Source organism: Mobula birostris, chromosome X (genome assembly GCF_030028105.1).
Source record: "Mobula birostris isolate sMobBir1 chromosome X, sMobBir1.hap1, whole genome shotgun sequence".
Lineage (NCBI taxonomy): Eukaryota > Metazoa > Chordata > Chondrichthyes > Myliobatiformes > Myliobatidae > Mobula > Mobula birostris.
The window spans coordinates 24,627,922-24,637,299 of NC_092402.1; the positions used below are offsets into that span (position 1 = coordinate 24,627,922).

The window sequence follows — 9,378 nt, forward strand, 5'->3', positions numbered from 1 at the left end:
GGTGTCGTCAGCAAACTTAAAAACGGTATTGGAGCTGTACTTAGCCACATAATTGTAAGTATGAAGCCAGTACAGCAGGGGAGTCAAGCACACAGCTCTGTGGTATACCTGTGCTGATGGACAGTGTGGAGATGTTGTTGCCAATCTGTACTATCTGGGGTCTGCCCAGGCATTTCTGTAGCGGTAAATGAGATTCTTGAATGTTACATAACGATATCCCTGGTGCCAGGCTCTTGAGTGTTTCAGAGCAGCTACAGGATATTTTAAGAGGGTAGGGTAAACAGAAAGTTGTAGTATACCTTGGTTAATTACATCTGTAAAAACAAGAACTAAGTCCTGTATCATAAAGAGTAATAGCAGGATAGGTTGAACCAAATCAGAACAGGTCCAACATTCTGGCAGGGTAGTTTGCTCATGCTTTTGGGAGGGTATAAACTAATTTGATGGGGGATTGAACCCAGTGGATGCAGTGGCAAATTACAGTTAAATATAGAAGAATTAAGTCTAGTACATAGTGTAGACATGGGCAAGTAAAGGTAACGTGAGGTCTGGAAAGTTAAATTACACCCATTTTAATGCTCGATGCATGACTGGTACAGCAGATGAACATTGATGATCAGCACATGGGAGTGTAGTATTGCTATCACAAAAACATGGTTGAAAGGACAGTAAGACCAGCAACAGCATTTCAGCGTATACAGCAACAGCATTTCAGTGTATAAAAGCTTCAGATGTGATAGACAGGGTCAAAAAGATTATATTTATCAAGGAGACCATCAGTAGTGAAGGAAAAAGTCCCAGAAGGCTCTTCAAATGAGGCCATTCAAGTAGAGCTTAAAAATAAAAAGTAGATATTCATTTTGCTGAAGGAATACCACAAGGCTCCCAAGTCAGTGCAAGATAGAACAGATATGTAGGCAAACCACAGAAGTGCAAGAAAAATAGGGTTATAGTAGTAGAGGATTTCTACTTTTCTGACACTGATTAGGATCATTTTAGAGTGAAAGACTGAGGGGAAGGAATCCTTAAAGCACTTCCAGGATAGATTACAAAACATTCATGTTGTAATGAAGGGACCCAAGGAGTATTGAGGAACAGGTGTGAAGATTCATTGATCCCCAAATATAGTAGTATAGGTAGACAAGGTGGCAAAAAAAAAAGGCATTTGGAATGCTGATCTTTATTAATTAGGGCATAAAACCCAAGAGCATGTACGTATTGATATTATTTATAAAACTTTGTTTAAACCATAGCTGAAGTATTATGTGCAGTTCTGGTTGCCATTCCATTAAATGGATATTGCAATTCCATTAAATGCAATTGCACTGGATAGGTTGCAGAGGTGATTCACCAGGTATAATTGCCTGGGATGGAGTGTTTCAATTATCAGAGCCCAGATAGGTTGGAGTTATTTTCCTTGCAGAAGGAAGTTTGAGGGAAAACCAGATAGAGAGATACAAAATTCTATAGATTATAGATGAGATGTATGGTGAGAAAGTTTTTTTCCCCATAACAGAGACATCTAAAACCTGTAACTAGCTAACGAGTAAGAGGGCTTGAAGGGATTTGAGGGAAGTTTTGTCCAGCCTAGATGACGGCAGTGATCTGGAATGCACTACCTGCAGAGAGTATGGAAGCAGGTACACCCACAGTATTTAAAGTATCCAGACAAGTACTTGAATTTTCAAATTACAGAAGCTTACAGACTGAGTGCTGTTAAATGGCACTAGTATTGATGGATACTTGATGGTAAGCACAGACAAGGTGGACTAATTGATAAACACAAAAGCTTCTGCAGATGCTGGAAATCATGAACACGCACAAAATGCTGGAGGAACTCAGTAGGTCAGGCAGCATCTATGAAAATGAACAAACAGTCGATACTTCAGGCCAAGTGTCCCTTCATCAGAACTGGAAAGGAAGAATATGGCGGCAGAATAAGAAGGTGAGGGAATATGAAGAATGAAGGCAAAATAAGAAGGTGGGGGAATATGAAGAATGAAGGCAAAATAAGAAGGTGGGGAGAGGGAAAGGAGTACAAGCTAGAGGGTGATAGGTTAAGCCATGGATGGTGGAGGTGGTGATGAAATAAGAGCTGGGAAATGATAGGTGGAAGAGGTACAGAGCTGAAGGAATCTGATAGGAGAGGACAGTCAACAATGGGAGAAAGAAGAGGAAGGACATGGTGGGGGGGGGGAGATGATAGGCAGGTGAGAAGTGGTAGAGGGGAGTCATAATGGAGAATTTAAGAGGGAAGGAAAAGGGGGAAAAATTACCAGAAGTTAGAGAAACTGATGTTCATGCCATAAGGCTGGAGGCTACCCAGACTAATGAGATGTTGCTCCTCCAGTCTGAGAGTGGCTTCATCATGGCAGTAGAGGAGGCCCTGGACTTGCATGTCAGAATGGAAATTGGAAGTAAAGTGGTTGACTACCAGGAAATCCTGCTATTTGCAGGTGGACCGAAGGTGCTCAACAAAGAGGTCCCCAATCTACATCACGTCTCAACAATGTAGAGGAGGTCACATAGAGGTAACTGGATAAAGTTGACAACCCAAACAGATTTGCAGGTGAAGTGTTGCCTCACCTGGAAGAACTGTTTGAGGTCTTGAATGGAGGTGAGGGAAGAGAGCTAAGTGCCAGAGGGAAGATTAGTGGGGAGTGAGTTAAGGGACAAAGGAATCATGGAGGGAACAATCCATGCAGAAAGCAGAGATTTGACAGGGTGGAGGGGGGGTGAAGAGGAAAGGTAAAAATGTGTTTGGAGGTAGGATCCCACTGAAGATGGTGGAAGGTGCGGAAAATTATGTGCTGGAGGTTCATGGGGTGGGAGGTGAAGACAAGAAAAATGCTATCCTTGCTAAGGGGGTAAGAAGTTGGGGTGAGGGCAGATGCCTGCAAGATGAGGAGATGCAGGTAAGGGTGCATCAATGGTGAAGGAAAATAAATCTCATTCTTTGAAGGAGGACATTTATGATACCCTGGAAAGGAACACCTCATCTTGAGGACAAATGCAGTGGAGGTGTAGGAACTGAGAAAAAGGGATGGCATTTTTACAGGAGACAGGGTGGAAAGAGGTAGGGTCAGGATAGCCATGGAAGTCAGTAGGTTTATAAAAGATAAAAAGGCTAATTGACTTGTTTTTGACTTTGATAGAAATTTGGCTCATGTCGTGATATCTTCATCTTTAATGTAATTTCTTCCCATTTTCCAGCCTCAAGCCACCTGCAATTGAAGCAGTTATGCATACACAGAGGTCCCAATTCTAAAAATAAAGTGCCTGGCAGCTTCCCACTCTGATCTTCAAAAACATCATATAATTCTGGTGTTCTTAAAATATACTAAATTCCATTCACTTCAGACACCATTCATTTCATCTCACACTTACGATTTCTCTTGATCTACAATGCATCCAAATTAAAACTCTTATTTTTTATTCAAATACCTTCCTAACATCATCCTTTATGGTTTCTGTAACCTTCAATGCTAAACATCTAACTCTTCCAGCCTTATGCACATTTACCCAAAACCTTCACAACACTCTTCATAGCTATGTTTTCAGTCTCTCAGCACCAAGCTCTGGAAATCTATTCCTGAAGCTGTTCTTCACAAAATTGGCCTCTGAAATTTTAATCACTCACTCCTCTGGTTCAGTTGTAAATTTTTGTCCAATTTACATACCAAATTAAGGACAGATTCTAAAAGGAGAATTGAGTAATTTTAATCTATTCTATGAACAAATTAACTGTCAATTGCTAATTAGAAATACTTAACTGGACTAATGCCACAGTTCTCATTGGTATATGCCATAACTTGCAAATCACATTATTAAATTGCACGCCCACTATCAGTACATCCTTTTCTATGTAACACACACAAAATGCAGGAGGAACTCAGCAAGCCAGGCAGTTGACATTTCAAGCCGAGACCCTTCAGCAGGACCTTTTTTTTTTAAAATGTGATCATAACAACATGCAATACCCCTACAGAGCCATTAAAAGTATCATTACTGCTGTACCAGAAAACAAAATCTCTGGCTGAGAAAGCCAGCAAGTAATTTGCTTTCTTAATGCCTGCTCACCTGCATGCTTGCAAGTGATTAGCTTGTAAGGACACCCAACTACCTTTGGACACTAGTTTCCCTGTTTAACAGTGCACCTTTCTGCTGTTCCAACCAAACTGGATAACCGAAGAATTATACACATCATAGTGCATCAGTCCATTCACTCAATACCAAAATTGCCTTGAATTTTGTTTACATCTTCCTCACAATCTCAATTCTACTTAGTTTCTGAATGAAGATTATTGCAAATTCTTTTCCTCCTTTTATTTGCTCACCTCCTTTAACAACTAGCTGTAGACATGAACTTTACTTCTTTAGTTGGTAGATCACTTAGTCCATTGCAAGCTTATCTATTATGTGAAATATGCCCTTCTGCACATCTTTCTACATCACAGCTGGTCCTCTAGCTTGGTGGTAATAGTGAAATAAGTGATACTCTAAACAGAGGTCACACCTTGCAATTTGAATAGTTTAAAGGAGGACAAGCATATTAAGAATTCATGAACACAAGAGATTCTGTAGATGCTAGAAATCTCGAACAACACAAAATTCTGGAGGAACTCAGTATGACAAGTAACATTTATTTTTAGTTTATTTATTAACAAATAAATAACAAGCTCCTACAATATTCCTTCCCCTCCCCCCACTTTATTATAGCTTCTGTCCCTTCCCTTTCCAGTTCTGGTGAAGGGTCTTGGCATGAAATGTTAACTGTTTATTCATTTCCAAAGATGGTAACTGACTGAATTCTTCCAGTATTTTGTGCATGCAGATAACAATTAACAGAAATTCACTCGACGTTTGTAACACTGACATTAAATAGTGGTTCTTTTTAAATTCACACCTATTTAAAAATGTTATTTCTTGGAATTATACCTGGCAGGTTGATTCCAACTGACAACAAACAGTATCCCCTTTCAGCTCAAAAAGTTAAATACAGAGGATGCCAGTTTATAAGGACACATCGGAACTAGAACATTTTGGCCCAGTTAAGTGGCTGTCCCAATTAGCCATTGTTTTGTGGAAATAGTTTTAAAAAAAAGCATTAAGTGACAAACTACTGTTTAATAAGTAACAAATTTTGTATTTAAATGAAGTACAGAATTATCTGGAACACTACAAATACCACAGTACTATAAAACCGTATTTAGTTGCAAATAGTTATCCACAGCACTCTGCGGTATTCTTTTTATTGACTGCAAATGAGCAAAATCAATGTAGTAACCAAGTGCAGATAATGGACTACCTTCAAACAGTGCTTTTGATGATTGAATCTACCGATTTTTATCTTGTTACATTCAATGTAACTGTCAATACCTTCAAACTCTTCATAGTTCCTAAAATTGAAGTAGTGAGATCATTTCATTTTCACTCCTGACATCTACAAGCCTCAATTGTTGAAACTGCAGTGAGCAAAACAGTTCTGAATTGTCTTACTGCTTATTTCTCACCAACTATCCGTGACAAAACACTAACTGAAGCCATTTAAAAACAGTTCGCTTTAAGCATAGTGTAGTGTTTAACAGTCACACAAGTGCATGTGACTGACTCTAGTTAGAAACTGTCTCCTGTTGAATTAAGCAGCACAGAGTCCCAAATAAATAGAGGGAATCCTGGCTACTTTCTTTCTTGATCTTTGTTGAGAGATGTCCCAAATAAGCAGTTGCTCCAATTAATCACAAACCACTGTATTTTGAAGTGGAAATATTAATTTCTTTTGAACCTATAATTTTATTAGAGGACCTGAAAGGAAAGCAAAAGATTTACTGTGTTATGAAGCTTCCCGCCATCACAAAGCAGCAGAGATGTTGAAGCCATTGCAATCAAGAGAAATATTTGTTAAGAGTAATTGAGATCACCATAAACTTGAGTTCAGAGATAAATTTTCATTTACAACAGGAAATTGCCCTGTTACTTTCATGCAGAACTCATTTCAGAACTTATTTTTCACCAGTTCATGTACAGTACATTATTGCAGGCCTGTTCAACAGCAACAACTTAACTAATTCACAAAACAACTGATTGAGGGAAAGTAATGTTTAAGAAAAATTATAAATTGAGTAAAATCATTAACAAAATAAAACACTCAGGATATTCTGCAGGTCAGGCAACTTTGACGGAACTTTACGACTGATGGAGACCGGAAAGTGCAACGGTATCATTTTAAATAAAACACTGAAAATCTTAAATTAGAGGCATCAGGGCACACCAATTAGCATGAACAGAAAGACTGAACCTTCAGATTCAAATAAGATCAACTTGGTTTTCCACAACTTTTAGTTATGCTATCCTCCTTTACAAAGAAATTCCATTGAAAATTAAAACTTCACAAATTTGTAACTATGAACCCCGCACAGACCATAATTTTGCATTTCCAATCTACAAATCATATTTGTAAATTTAAGAGAATTTAGCTTCCTTTTCACAAAACTCATCTTGGAATTAAAGACTAGTGTCTTATCAATTTTAATAACACTAAGCGTGCTTTAACCAGCCAAGTAACACTCAAAACTACTGCTGTTTTTTTTAAGCTATTAGATGCCAGTTTTGACAGCATGCCTGAGTTACCTAGAAACACCAAATTGTCAACCCTATTCACTTGTCATTTTACATTAATACTTCTAAATTATATTGTTTGCAAAGTTCAAAATAGAGAATAAGAACCAAATGAGTGTTAGATTTTGTGATTGAAGAAATTTGTTTCCTCCTCTATTTTTGAAGAAGTTTGAACTTTTTGAAACTTCATGTACTTTTTAATTAAGTGGTAAAACTGACCAGAACACTAATTCAGGGCCGCAATTTACTATAATATAAATTTTACAGAGACCTATAGTTGTGAAATAGCTGTTAGATTGATTTGATAATTGCAACCCAATATTTTAAATAGATAAGTAATGGCTCAATCCAGCCTCAACACCAAAAGATAAGCATTTTAAGCAGCTCATGTTGAGGTTATGTTCTGTATGCAAGTGAAAGTTTGTGCACTTTTGGCTGAATGAGTATAATATGCTGAACAGGGCATTGATGCTTCCACTGACCTAATTTTTAACAAATAACCATAATTCCTAGCACATAACTCCCCCCACCCCCAAGTGTTTAGAAAATGTTAAATGCTAGCACCTTTATTTGATTAGGTTCAAATATTTTTGTCTAGCTGCCAACGATTTAATCAGCTACAGAATGGCACAAGTTTCAGTTACCACCACATTAAAGCAAATAAAGTAGATATAAAATACCTGTAGATAATAATAGATCAGTCTTAAACTATTTATTATCACTAATTTTGTTATCAGTGACATATTGAGCTTGATGAACAGTTCACTCTTTCTAATCTGTTGAACAAAGATATACTTTTTAAAAACAGAGGTAGCTAATTTCTAAAACTTTACAATATTCAACAAATTTCACATTTACTGAAACGTTCTTTCTGCTTACGTCTTACTAAATTTGTAAGTAAATATGCACAATATTAAATTGGCATTTAAACAACTACTCGTGATACATCACAGCTCATTCAATAGAAGCACAAACAAGGCCTGAGGTTAAGCGGTGCAAAGCTGCAGACGTATTCTCAATGCACCAAGTTATTCACAGATAAAATAAATTGGTACATACCATCTGAACCTCCACCATCTTCCACATCAAACAAATCAATCGTTGATGTGCAGTTTTAAATGCCGCCACATAAGTAAACAGGAAACTATTTATAAACACAAGATTTTCAGTAACAAGGATACAACATTTCAAGAACTTAAATCGAACGAATTAGGCCATCAGACGAAGCGGTATATTTCCACAACCATGTCTATCGTGAATTGAAGTGACAGATGACTAGGGCAACTTGTCAGTGTCGACCCACTTAGTATGTCAAACCAATACAAGGTATATATCTTAATAGGCAGTCACGCAATTCCTGGACTAACACTCGCGTAGAAACATCTCAATCAATGTAAACTGACGTTGTATTAGGGTTATAAGCACCCACCCACCAGCATTCCTTCAACCTGTTTCCTGCAGCTTTCGGAATTTACTCGCACATAAGCTAGCTCTCAAAATTCCCTGCCCAAAAATGCAGACGTGCAAACAAGGTGCTTATTTTACAAACTGGGTGGAAGGAGAAATTACAAACAAAAACAATGGAGTATATTAAATATGAGGCGGGAAAGTAATGATGAATGACAGTAAAAAAACGACCCGACTACACTTCCCAAACCAAGTTTGGGATAAACCCATGAGACTTTTGTCAGAAATATTTAGCCAAACCCTGGCGAATCTACCTTCGCGCGAGGAGGTAGAATTTTTATATTTGTTCCTTGCATTAATGAGGTTTAATAAATCTCCTTCAGTTGGTGACAGCTGCAAGTGTACCGAGATATTTTGATGGGCAAATGTCACGACGGGTGCCAGATCGGGGTGGAGTTGGAGGTGTGAGTGGCGGGCGGAGTGCATATTGCCCCCGCGACCGCTGTTCAAACCCAATGATCGGCGCTTGAGCTCCGCGAAAGTAAACGTTGACTGTACCTCTTCCTAGAGAATGATGCCTGGCCTGCTGCGTTCACCAGCAACTTTGATGTGTGTTGTTCGGGGAACGAGGCCGGTCGGTCACTCGCTACTCACCTGCTGGAAGCAACGGCCACATACTTCCTCAGCCCATTCACGTAACCTATTTCTGAAAACAATGTCTTTTGTTTAATAATTATTGATTAAACTGGAGTAATTGCAGTTTTTTTCTCCGTCTCCAAACTTAAAAAGGGAGGGGGAGGGGGAGGGGGAGGGGGAGGGGAAGGGGGAAGGCGGCGTTTAACACTTTCCTTCCAGAACGATCCCTCCTCCTTACTCTATCTCTCCCCCCGCCCCTCTCCTCCCCCTCCTTTCCTGGTCCTCCTGACTGGCTGAGGCCTGGCCGACGTGGCCAGTCCCAAGGCGCCCGCCACACTCTGATCTCGCTATGTGTTGGTGCCGATGGAGGGGGCGCTGCCAAATAATGAGCGATCCATTAGAAAGCTGCGATCACTGCTATGCCACGCGTGCGCGCTGCCTTTCCGCGCGCACCTTGCCAAACATTGCTGCTTGGACCGGCGATGCCAAGCACGCATGCGCGACCCCAACGACTTTATTGCTGCTGGTCGCCTTGCTTCACATGGGATTTTCTTTTCAAAACAACGTTTTGTCTCCCACTTCTTAAGTATGAAACAGAAATAAGTGAATCTACTCGGCACCATAAGTTACATCTCGGCAGTGTTTTTGACGGCGCCATGCACATGCGCCGTCTGCCGCAGACTTGGTCAAGTTTCACTCGCTCGCTCGCTGAAAGTG

At 39.5% G+C, this 9,378-nt stretch overlaps 1 long non-coding RNA gene across 1 annotated transcript; it reads right to left on the reverse strand.

Moving 5' to 3' along the window:
- Positions 1–5,335: 5,335 nt before the first annotated feature.
- Positions 5,336–9,038, reverse strand: LOC140191325 (uncharacterized). Its single transcript, XR_011883813.1, has 3 exons — positions 8,680–9,038; positions 7,678–7,762; positions 5,336–5,805 (listed from the first exon to the last, which is right to left on the reverse strand). It is a non-coding gene; the product is annotated as an uncharacterized lncRNA (long non-coding RNA).
- Positions 9,039–9,378: the final 340 nt, after the last annotated feature.